The sequence below is a fragment of the Lithobates pipiens genome, unplaced genomic scaffold (assembly GCF_037356315.1).
Source record: "Lithobates pipiens isolate NorthernLeopardFrog02 unplaced genomic scaffold, aLitPip1_a1.2 Scaffold_8, whole genome shotgun sequence".
Classification (NCBI taxonomy): domain Eukaryota; kingdom Metazoa; phylum Chordata; class Amphibia; order Anura; family Ranidae; genus Lithobates; species Lithobates pipiens.
Window position 1 is genome coordinate 440,445,611 of NW_027507903.1, and position 12,270 is coordinate 440,457,880.

At 41.5% G+C, this 12,270-nt stretch overlaps 1 protein-coding gene across 1 annotated transcript in view; it reads right to left on the reverse strand.

Annotated features, from left to right (window-relative positions):
- Positions 1 to 11,824, reverse strand: part of SMIM3 (small integral membrane protein 3) — a 57,905-nt gene extending 46,081 nt beyond the window's left edge. The window contains exon 1 of the mRNA XM_077468316.1: positions 11,665 to 11,824. The gene's annotated coding sequence lies outside the window, so the exon portion shown is untranslated. The remainder of the gene's footprint in view (positions 1 to 11,664) is intronic.
- Positions 11,825 to 12,270: the final 446 nt, after the last annotated feature.

The following is a 12,270-nucleotide window of genomic DNA, read 5'->3' on the forward strand; positions in this document are numbered from 1 at the left end:
GTTTGTGTACATATACTTTTGTTTCTAGGCACTAACCACATATGATCTGTTTAGTCTTTGAACAAGTACCCTGTAGTGCATGACCTCTGGAATGCTTGGATTCCATTAAATGTAATTTGGAGTCTGTCAGGCTTTGCGAGGGTCATCCCTGCTGTACAGCTCAATGAAGAGCCTTGAATCTATGCAGATGAAAAAAATGCAGTAAAGTTTAAAATTACAATTAGATGAATAAATGGACTTTGCTGCATTAAAGGGGTGACATGTTTTTTTTTGTTTCAACAAACATGTTATACTTACCTCTACTGTGCAGTTCGTTTTGCACAGAGTGGCCCTGATCCTCCTGTTCTGGGGTCCCTCGGCGGCTGTCTCGGCTCCTCCCCTGCAATAGCTAACCCCCCCCCCCTTTGTTAAGCTCTATCCGGAGGAGGTTAGCTTGCGGGCATGCTCCCTGTCATACACGCTGCATCCATAGACACAGCGTGTATGATTTGGTCCCGCCTCCCGGCGGGCTGCGTCATTGGTTGTGATTGACAGCAGTGCGAGCCAATGGCTATCAATCTCTCCTATCTATCCAATCAACGGCCAGACTCTATGGAGAAGAGGATGCCGGGGGACACGCACAGCAGGTGAATGGGCTCAGGTAAGTAAACGGGGGAGCTGTCATTGCCAGGTGTTTTTTCACCTTAACCACTTGACCACTGGGCACTTAAACCCCCTTCCTAACCAGACCAATTTTCAGCTTTCGGTGCTCTCACACTTTGAATGACAATTCATGCAACACTGTACCCAAATGACATTTTTGTCCTTTTTTTCACACAAATAGAGATTTCTTTTGGTGGTATTTAATCACTGCTAGGTTTTTTATTTTTTGCGCTATTAATCAAAAAAGACTGAAAATACGGTAAAAAAAAAATTCTTTGTTTGTTTTAAAATTTATTGCAGAGTATTGGCGAGTATTGACAAGTATTGGCAGAGTAGTGGAGAGTATTGGCAGAGTAGTGGAGAGTATTGGCAGAGTATTGGCAGAGTAGTGCCAAGTATTGGCAGAGTATTGGCAGAGTATTGGTGAGTATTGGCAGAGTATTGGCGAGTATTGGCGAGTATTGGCAGAGTATTGGCAGAGTATTGGCAGAGTATTGGCAGAGTATTGGCAGAGTATTGCAGTGTTGCAGAGTACTGGCAGAGCATTGCACAGTGTTGCAGAGTACTGGCAGATTATTGCACAGTATGGGCAGAGTACTGCAGATTATTGGCACTCAGTGCTGTGGGCTAGATGTAAAGTGCCCACAGCGCTGCTGCCAACTCTCCCCCTCTCCCCTCTCACTGCACTGATCGGTACAGAGAGGGAAGGGAGGAACCGGCGTCATGACGTGACGCCGGCTTGTTTACAAGTGATCGATCCGTCATTTGATGGAGCAATAACGTGGGAGACGGCCGCCATCAGCGCCCATTTACTGTGATCCGTGATGCGCTGGGTCCTCCAGATCCGGCAATCACGGGTGTTCCCGGGGGCGCGTGTGAGCAGGATTCTATAAGCTGACTGCGCTATAGCCGTCTTTTGGCTATGGCCCGGTCAGCATGTGGTTAATGCATAGAATGCATTAAGGTGAAAAAACACGAACCTTTACAACCCCTTTAAGGGCCACTATTTCGAGGTTCAGTTTGCAACATTAAACCATCTCTATTAAAATGAATACTGTGACAACAGGCTCTTCGTAAAATCTTAGTTTTGACTGCAATAGATTGCTAAAATGGACATAGAACAATTTTGGTGGCCCAGTGAAACGCACTAGCAGGATTTAAAGCAGTATTAAAGCCAAAAGAAAGCATTTATTTATATTGCAGCTTACCAATTCTTAGATGTGATTGCTGCCTTCATTTTTTATTTTTTTTTCCTTTATTTTCAACCAGTAATCTAGCCAGTAAGGCTTGTTTTTCAAAAGAATAAGCTACCCAGCAGATGCAGCAGTTAGAAGGGTGAGATTTAACACTGATATGGGTGCTTACAATGATCAGCTTTTATTTATTTATGTATGTAAAACCTTTAAAAAAGGAACAAACCTGCTGCTGTTACTGCTTAAAAGGAGTGATTTGGAGTTTGGTTTCAATTGGTTTAGTGTATCTAAATCTGATAGTATATCTAACACTCCCCTCCTCAGACTGACAATGCTGTTGTCCAAAGATGCCCCCTGTGCTCCTTCATGCAGAGTGGGGACAATCTAATACAGCAGGTGTGTTACTGGCCAGATCCCCAGGTGAAAACAGAAGGGAAAAAAGTATTTAAAGTGTGAGTAAACTTCCGTCTTTTACTTATAGTTAAGCCTATAATAAGGCTTAGCTATAGGTCAGTGATGGCAGCCTTGGCACCCCAGATGTTTTGGAACTACATTTCCCATGATGCTCATGCACTCTGCAGTGTAAATGAGCATCATGGGAAATGTAATTCCAAAACATCTGGGGTGCCAAGGTTCACCATCACTGCTATAGGTACTGTTAATATCTCCCAAACGTGCACCACTTAGGGGATATTTACTGTACATGCAGCTGATGACCTCTCCGGCACATGTGCTTTGAAGGAACGGCCACCCGGGTCATTTCTTCTAGAGTCTTGTGCATGTAAATGACGTCATCGCGTCTTCAGCCAGTCACACAGTCGGAGACCGCAAACCCGGAAGGAAGACCGGGTGAAGATGGGAGCGTCTGCAGCAGTGACAGCGTGGTGCTGGAAGGTTTAGTTTTCAGGTAAGCTTAACATAATGTGCTAGTATGTGACGCATACTATCACATTATGACATTACCTTTCAGGGTACAAAAAAAAAAACACCCAGCAGTTTACTACCGCTTTTTAAAAAAAGAAACCGAATACAGCCACCACATCTAATGATTGGTAAGCTGTAATGTATTACATTTTTGGTTTTGAATTAAATACCACTTTATGCTATGTAGGGGTACCCCTAGGATGTGATAACAAGTGCTTCTGACATTAGAATCATCCATTATCACTCACAGTGATTGTACAATCTCTGTGCAATATAGCCAACTTCTGTCATTTATGAAAAAAGGGAACCATACAAGATCATTAAACCTTATCAGTTCAATAAAGCTGGCCATGCGGTAGGAGAATTTCATTTGAAAGTTTTTGTTTTAAGGACATTCATTCGATTTTCTAAAACTTGGATCACAGCAATGTTTGGAGCAGGTGAAACATTTTTCTCGAATGAGAGAATTTCTAGCAGTGTATGTGGTTTTCATTTTATAAAGTCCATTCCTTCTAAAAGTCGATTATTAAATGCAAACAAAATTTTGAAGTACTTTTGAGCAACATTCGTAAGTCATCTAATATACTAAGAAATTTTAAACAAATTTTCTAGCTTTTCAAAAATCTACTAGTGAATTGCCAGATTTACAATAAAGGTAAAAAGGTTAATTTATACTTTAGATGTGTTTTCCTAAAAGTAAAAACTGGACCTAGAGGGCAGGGAGAGTTGTGCTCTATTGATTTGAATAGTACAGTACACACCCCGAGGCTATATGTGTGTGGACTTTCCTGAAAATCCTGCAAGCTGCAGTATTAGCAAGCTTGCCTAGTCTTTTAATGAATAGTCATTTTTCCAAATTGCAGGTACAATGTTTGCAAACATTTTAGTTGCCTATCAATGCCCGAATGGGAATTTATAAGCTGCACGGATGAGGTAGCACTGATAAACTGCACTGATGCGGCACTTATGGGCACTGATAAGACGGCACTGAGGTGGCACTGATGGGCACTGATAAACTGCACTGATGGGCACTGAGACAGCACTGATGGACACTGAGCTGGCACTTATGGGCAGTGATAAGACAGCACTGATGGGCACTGAGGCAGCACTGATGGGCACTGATAATCTGCACTGATGAGGCAACACTAATAGGCACTGATAAAAGGCACAGATGAGCACTGAGGCGGCACTGATGAGGCTGCACTTATTGGCACTGATAAGGAACAAAAAACGATCTAAAATAAAGGATACAAAAGCCAACTGCTGTGTATATATCACAAAATGCATGACACGTGCTTTTAAGCACAGAAGTATCAAAGTGTCCCAAAAAATACACTGCAAACATACAAAGGAGGTGAAATGGTGTATACACAGACCTTTCTGCTTTTGCTTTTGTTATATATACTTATTGTTTTTAGGTTTTTACGGCTTTGAAACCTATCCAGTTGATATCCCTCCATAGAGCTCTCAGCTAGTGGTGGCAAGACGATGGAATTCTCACTGACTTTATCAACCAGTGAGATCAACAATCAGATCAACAGCCAAACTCGCAAAACAAGATTAGAATTAGGGCACTGTCTTTTTTGTATATTGGTAGCTTGAAATGTATAAAAGAAAAAAGGACAAAAGTCTTAAAACAGAACTAAAGTTCACTTTACTTATCTTAAGGCAGCCATAGATGGGTCAAATCTTGGCTGGTTCAACAGGAACCAACCAAGATTCGAACCATGTAAGTGCAGGCTGAATGTACCCAAGTTAATTCATCAATCAATTTGGGTACAACCAGCCTGTCAGATTTTACATACGATTATTGCTAGCCGCTCCTATAGCCGCTAGTACTAATCAATGTGTTCTCCCGGTGGGGAAAGCTTTCCCCACCAGGAGAACACAAGAGCTCCGAGGGAGGGATTCCTTGCAGGAAAGAAAATCACTCCATCTATGGCAAGCCTTAATTCCAATGGTCTGACACCCGTAAGGTCCCTCGTTTGCATCTTCTCCCCAGCTTTCTCTGGGTACTTCGCCCATCTTGATTGGCTGGCACGGGATAACAAACCTTCCGCAAACGCACAGGAGTTCAGTCATCTCAGCACACAGGCACAGCACCAGAATGGATACTGAGCTGTGCATGCACAGACAGTCTCTAATGCCCCATACACACGGTCGGACATTCCGACCACAAAATCCGTCAGATATTTTTTTAGACGGATTTTGGGCCAAACTTGTCTTGCATACACACAGCCGCACAAAGTTGTCGGAAAATCCGACCGTTCAGAATGAGGTGACGTCAAACACATACGTCGGGAGTATAAACGGGCCAGTAGCCAATAGCTTTCGTCTCTTCGTTTAATCTGAGCATGTGTGGCACTTTGTCCGTCGCAATTGTCTAGAAACGATCGGAATTTAAACGATTGGATTTTGTTGTTGGAAAATTTTAGATCCTGCTCTTAAATTGTGCGTCGGAAAATCCGACGGAAAAAGTCTGATAGTGCCCACACACAATTGGATTTTCCGACAACATAATCCAATCGGACTTTTTCCATCGGAATTTCCGACCATGTGTATGGGGCATAAGGAAGACTGTAAGCAGGCTGGTCAGTTTATTTTATTGCCATTGCATGCCTCTTCTCTAATAAACAACCTGTCTGCTTGCAATTTTTTGTTTAAAAAAAACTTTAGTTCTGCCTTAAAGGGTAACTCTACTTTCGTGGGGGAAAAAAATAGAAAATAAAGAAAAAATAATATAGCGTATACAATTGCAACTCAAGTCATATTGTAATTGAATGTTATTAAAAAATACCTTTCCAATCTGCAGCTCTGTCATTTTCTGAAAATGCAATGCAATATAGCCATAGGGGGGTGTTCTGTACACAGAATGTGTACTGAACACCCCCCAGAAACATAATTTTCTGCTTGTGTGATTGGCTCACCAATTTTCCCAGAAGCCTGCCTAAGATACAATTCAGATTTCAGGCATCCCCTACGACAAAAATGTCATTTCTGGTGAGATAATCCAAACAGGAACACGTCTAAAGGGATGCAGGCCCAGCAGGTTTCCTCATTAGTGCCCTGCAGGTGCACAGCTAATTGATAATTATGAAACCACTCCCATTAGACCCACTTAGCACAGAGGAACAAACAGTGATTTCTTAAGAATAACAAAAGGTAGGAATCTGCAACAAAGTTTGTTAAAATCCTTGTAATGTACATAGATCACCCAGAGGGGAATGTTTTTTCTCAACAAAAGTGGAGTTACGCTTTAAGTATACAATTAAGAACTTTTCTTTCCTGAAATTGATTTCCCAAGTCGGCATACACGCCTAGCCCATTACAATGAAGTCCCACTTCCCCTGTTGAATCCTTTAAAGGATTTTACTTCTTGGAGAATGCAACATGGAGTAAGAAGATTCCACGGTGGACAGGAATAATCCAAATTTAAAGATGACAGAAAAAGAGCATCTATGAATGTGAGGTCCAACTGCTGGGGTCCTAAGGATACACAGAAATACAGAAAGTGACTTAACCCAGCCATACATGGATCAAAGTTTGACCAGGTCAGCAGGGACCGGCCAAGATTCGATCCATCTATGGGCAGAGTGATTGTACCCAAGTCAATCCATTGATCAACGTGGGTACAAGCAGCCTGTAGGACTTTATACATGTGATTACTGCCTGTGGCTATAGCTGATAGCGGTGATCATTGTATTTTTTTCGGCCAAGAGGGCTCCCTGCACCCCCACCCCTGACGGCGCTGCAGGGGGGGGGGGCATTCCCTCATCAACACTGACTGTGTTGATTCTGGAACTGAGCAATTTTCTTTCTTTCCACCCCTGGTGGAAGACAAAAAAAATCAAATCACTTCCAGCTTGCTTTAGGTTACACTTTTTTTTAAGAGCTAACAGTATAGCAAGTATCAAATACAAAAGATGCTTGCTACAAATCCAAGAGGGGTTCTAACACTTTCCGACAATCCTAAAATAAGAAAATGTTGGCTTTAGACATATAATAAATTAGGTGTAAAGAACGAGTTGCGCATGATATAATCTTATGTGTAACTAAGAGGAAAAACTTGTTTTAACAACACTATGTGATTAATTGATTAACAGTGAGCAGGGCTGGAGATAAACAGGAAACAGCCCATTCATGTCAGATGTCATTATTTGCAGTTTATATAACACAACCATAAGCACCACTTAAACCTTAGAGAAAAGAAATGTGGGCACTGGAATGGCTTATTTTAAAGAGTATGTAAAGTTAAACCTATATATGTGTGTATATATATATATATATATATATATATATATATATATATATATATATATATATATATATATACTTTTTTTTTTTATAGAGCAAAGTCTTAGTCCCTGCCAGGTTTTCATTACTGTCTTTGTGCACCGATGGCACATTTTTCTTCCTGTCCAAGTAACACAACTAGAAAAATGAAGAAATCTCTCCCCTTGTGACTTGCTATAAGGTCATAATATATAGTCTGATTGGAGAAGAGGAGACTGGGAAAATGCTTCTTATTACCTGCAAAATGATGCCTAGGTAAAGCACTTGACTGGAGCTCAAGAATTCCTTTTTAAGGAGCAATGGTACAGCTTTTTTGAAAATCTGCAGTATATATTCAGGAATTTATTATTGCAAACTTGTTAAAGGAAAAGTCCAGCCTGAGCGCGTTTGGCTGTACTTCTCCTATGGGTCACAGGAGTGCAATTTGTTTTGCACTCCTGTGACCCGTTTTCAGCAGAGAGCGGGCTGACATCACAGGAATCAGTCCAGGCACTGCGTCATCGTGACAATAAAGTCTGGATCCGCCAGGTGCCTGGACTGATGCTCGTCTCAGTGAGCCACTGAGATGGCCGCTCGCCACCCCTCCACAGCTCAGCGCTCCAGTGAGCACGGAGGAGCAGAGAGGAGAGACGCTGACTGAAGTCAACAGCTCTCCACTCGGGGATCTGTGAGAAACGAGCCATCGGTGATGTTCGATCGATCGGTTCTCAGTGTAGAGGCAACAGGGGATAGATGCAGCATCAGTCTGATGCTGCATCCACCTAGGTAAGTTTAAATGGGGCAAAAAAACAAACAAAACATACTTCTCTTTTAAGGTACACTTAAAAAAAATCAAGTCTGCAATGGCAATTCCTGTATTATTTTCCCTTTAAAAATCTAACTATCCATGGGTGCTGTGTGCAATGAGGATCCAGCATCCAGGCTGCAGCTAGTATGCTTTCTATTGCTCACAATGGGGGAAGAGAAGGTGCTGGTGTGTGCAATGCAGCTTGTCAGCCACAGGCACTGCAGACAGTTTATGTTAAAGCAATGCAGTGCTAAGAAATGTTTCTCAGTCTGATTGCAAAGATTTTCCACTAAGCACTGGTGTACAATTGGAACCTGCCTGGAATGTGACTGGTCTGAAAGTGCCATTTTTGATGCTCAATGATTCTCTTAAAGTGATAATAAAGGATAGTTTTTAATTTATTGTCAATTTAATGTCATACTTACCTCCACTGTGCAGCTCATTTTGCACAGATCCATTTCTGGGGTCCCTCGGTGGCTCTCGTGGCTCCTCCCCACATTAGATAACCCCCTTGGAGAAGCGCTCGCCCGAGGGAGTTTACCTTGCTGGCATGCTCCCAAGTCCAGCATTTGGTGTCCTTAGAGGCCAAATGCAGGACTCGGCCCCGGCGCCCACAACATTGGATTCGATTGACAGTAGCAGGAGCCAATGGCTGCGCTGCTATCAATCTATCCAATCAAGCGCCGCAAACGCGTGGAGAGAGGGATGGCGGAGACGCGCAGATGGAAATTCGGGGCTCAGGTAAGTAAAACGGGGGGGGGGCTAGGGGGCCAGGGACTGCAAGGTGCTTTTTCACCTTAATGCATAGGATGCATTAAGGTGAAAAAACACAAGCCTTTACAACCCCTTTAACCACATCACTACCAGCCTGTAATACCCCTTCATTACCAGGCAATATTTCAGTTTTCAGTGCTGTGATAGTTTTACTGACAATTGCTGTGATAGTTTGACTGTCATTCAATCCTAAAACATTTAATTAAATATCATTTAGCTTTCTTTAGGTGGTGTTTAATAACCACTGGGCTTTTTTTTCCATTTTTACCAAGACCAAACATACACAGTGGGTGAAAAAAGGTGAAGGAATTAATGTACAGATCACATACAGTGGTAGGATGGAGATGAAGGGGTTAATATGCACATCACACAGAGAGACAGGGTGGGGATGAGGTGTACAGTAGAGGAAAGGGGGTGAAAGGGTTAAACAAAGCAATCCCCCAACCACTTAAAATCCCCCACCATAAATCTGCTGCTTCCTATGTTCTCTTCATTTACTTAAAGTGTTTGTAACCTTAATAAATAATGTCACTGCCGGTCCCTATCTGGTATCCAGCCATAATGCACAGTGTAGGGTATTTTTTTAAAACAAAACCTCTAAATACCTTTTTTTTCAGAGATCTTCATGTGACTTCTCAGCCACTCTCTAACTATGATCCAGAGCTACAGGGGGAGGGCCGAGATCTCCCTCTGACCTCAGCCGGGAGATCATGTGACTGATGTGCTGCCCGCTCAGCCCCTCCCAATGTAGCCCTGGATCGGAGGTGTAGAGTGGCCAGTAGTCATGTGACCGGCCTGAAAATATCTAAAAAAAAAGGTATTTAGAGGCACTGTTTAAAAAAAAAAAAAAATACCTACACTGTGCATTATGGCTGGATACAAGAGAGGGACTGGCAGCGACAGTTTTGAACATTTAAATTTCTACCTTTAGAGGCAGGAGAAGGGGGGGAGTGGAGAGACAAACACAGATACATGGAGCAGACAGGCAGGGAGGGGCGGGAGAGGAGAACAGTGGGATGATGGAGGTATGCAAACTGAGCATGGTAATCAGGGCTCAGCAGCCATGATTATCCTGGTCAGTGCAGAAAGGGGGACACAGGAAGGGACAGGATCAGCCAGCTTTTTTACATCTTAGAAAGGGGCAGATTAGACAGCTGTTTAATCTGCTATAAAAGAACAGGAGCTTTTATTATTTTTTTTAGGGTTACAAAAACTTTCATCTTAATTTGTGGTTCCTATTTTCCCCCATTTCTCCATTGTGAGAGGGGGAGGAGGAGGGCACTTGAATGTAAACACTAGAATATTTACATTTGTGATTGCTGTGGTTGTAATCACAGCAATTATAAGGTACAGAGCTGCTCCGATTAACTCTGCACACTGTATATGTGATCTAAGTAATTCAATGACAACTCAGATCAGTGCCACGCACAGGTGCACTGGCCCTGCTTATAAACAGCAATTCAAAAATATACATCTACGACTCCACCATTTTAATACATATGGTGCTAGTGAACTAGTTAAAAATCTACAATAACCGAATCCTCAGATGAAAGCTGTTATTACTATTAGTTAATTTTATACTTATTTTTATTGCTAACTTAGAATAGGATAAGGTCCATGCACCCATGAACTGGGAGGGTACACTTCCTGTAGGATGAGATAAGGGGATGTGGGACAAGGTGATCAGTCACTTACCATTTACAACCAACAAATATTCACACAAATATTTATCAACTATTCAAGAACCGCATCATTGCATACACATGGTCGATGTAAATTAAATTAGGGACGCAATATAAGCTTTAGATACAATGTAAAGCATAAAATCTATTTAAAATGCTACAATAAACAATAAACATTTTTTTTTTTTAAAGTAACAACTACTTAATTTTTACTCATTGATCTAGAACAGCCTCTCCCCAGTCTACTTGACTATCTTTGGTCGATATTACAGTACATTTTGACCTACACAAGTTTACTGCATTCACCATGTGTGCTTTTATTGTATATATTTCTCTTTGATGTGTCCTGCCTGCATTGGGGGATTTTACTTGAATTTGCCATCAAAGGTTCACTGCTGAAATGTTAACCTACTTTTTAAACATTTTAATAAAAAAAACAGAAAAAAGTTATATTATAAAACAGTACTAAGAGGATGCTTTTTCAATCTAACAATATGCATACTATAAAAAAAATCCGAAAAGCCTATGCTAAAAAAAAATCTAAGGTTGATGTTAGACTGGCACCTTTGCACTGGTGACCTTGCTACCGGTAATTTTAAACAGAAACAGTATGGCTTAAAAAGCTTCCTTTTTTGCCCTTATAGAATCACTACCACTGTAGCTGACGCAGCAAGATGTAGCTCCCATGTCTAGCGATTAAGATTCAACAACTGTCAGGTAAGCAACACTGCGACATCTCGTTGCGTCTGACTGCAGAAGGGGTGATTCCATAGGGACAGACGGGCAGCCTCTTTAGCAAATTAGCTACTGGCAATTTGTCCTTAGTGGCAGAATCACCTATCTGACATTAGCCCAAGGTTTCCTAATATAAATAAATATAATACGTAAAAATAATACATACAACAATGTATAATGTATAAAAATAAAATATGTAAAAATAAGTAAATAAATGCTCAATTATTGCAGACTGTATGTTTATGAGAGTATAAGCACAATAGTAAACATAGCTATTGTATTTTTCAATTATTCCACACAATATTGTTTTATTTTAGTATTTTAATAAGTCGTGCACAAAACACTGATACATTTGCTACTGCAAATCTCTTATTTTATACATACGGTCAAGCAAAGAAAACTTGACTTCGCTTTGAGTTAGCGCCTTTTCGTAAAGTGAATAAAACCACGTTACAATTAGCATTGTCCCCGAAAATAATCTGCTAAGAGTTAAAGTGCCCAAGGGGGGGTCTTACTTCAAGAACAGAGACACAAGGTTGGTAGGCAGTGCTCACTGCAGTCTAGGAAGTAATACATTGACTACATATTAGTTACACAAAACAATGTTTAAAGCTGTATATATAGAAATATTTACCTGCTCAAAACTTCTCCATGAATGTGCACATTGAAGAGGTCCTGTCTAGATGAGCAGTGGCAGTTCACCCACCCCAGGTGCTCCCTGTGAACACAGAAAGCTGGGCGACACTCTCACTCCTTGCTCCTCATGGCAGCTTGGGCACTATGCCTAAAATGCTTTCTCTAGTCTATGAGTAAGGGGACGTGCCTGTGGGCTGTAGGGGTGGAGATGCTTCCTTTGCTTCCTCCCTCTTGAAACAAAGACTCTTCAAGTCTGTAAGTGAAAAAAGCCACCTAGTGATGGATGAGCAAGCTGCATACTGACATGAGACATTCACTGCCAGTTCTTGAATAGACAAATGCAGAACGTTCTTAAATAGAACTGTATGAACCAGGAATATTACAATAAGTGACGATTTACGCTGCAGTTCGAAAGTCTTGTTAACCTCAGAAAATCACATACACTATGTTACCAAATGTATTGGGACGCCTGCCTTTACACGCACATGAAATTTAATGGCATTCCAGTCTTAATCCATAGGGTTCAATATTGAGTTGGCCCACCCTTTGCAGCGAGAACAGCGTCAACTCTTCTGAGAAGGCTGTCCACAAGGTTTAGGAAATG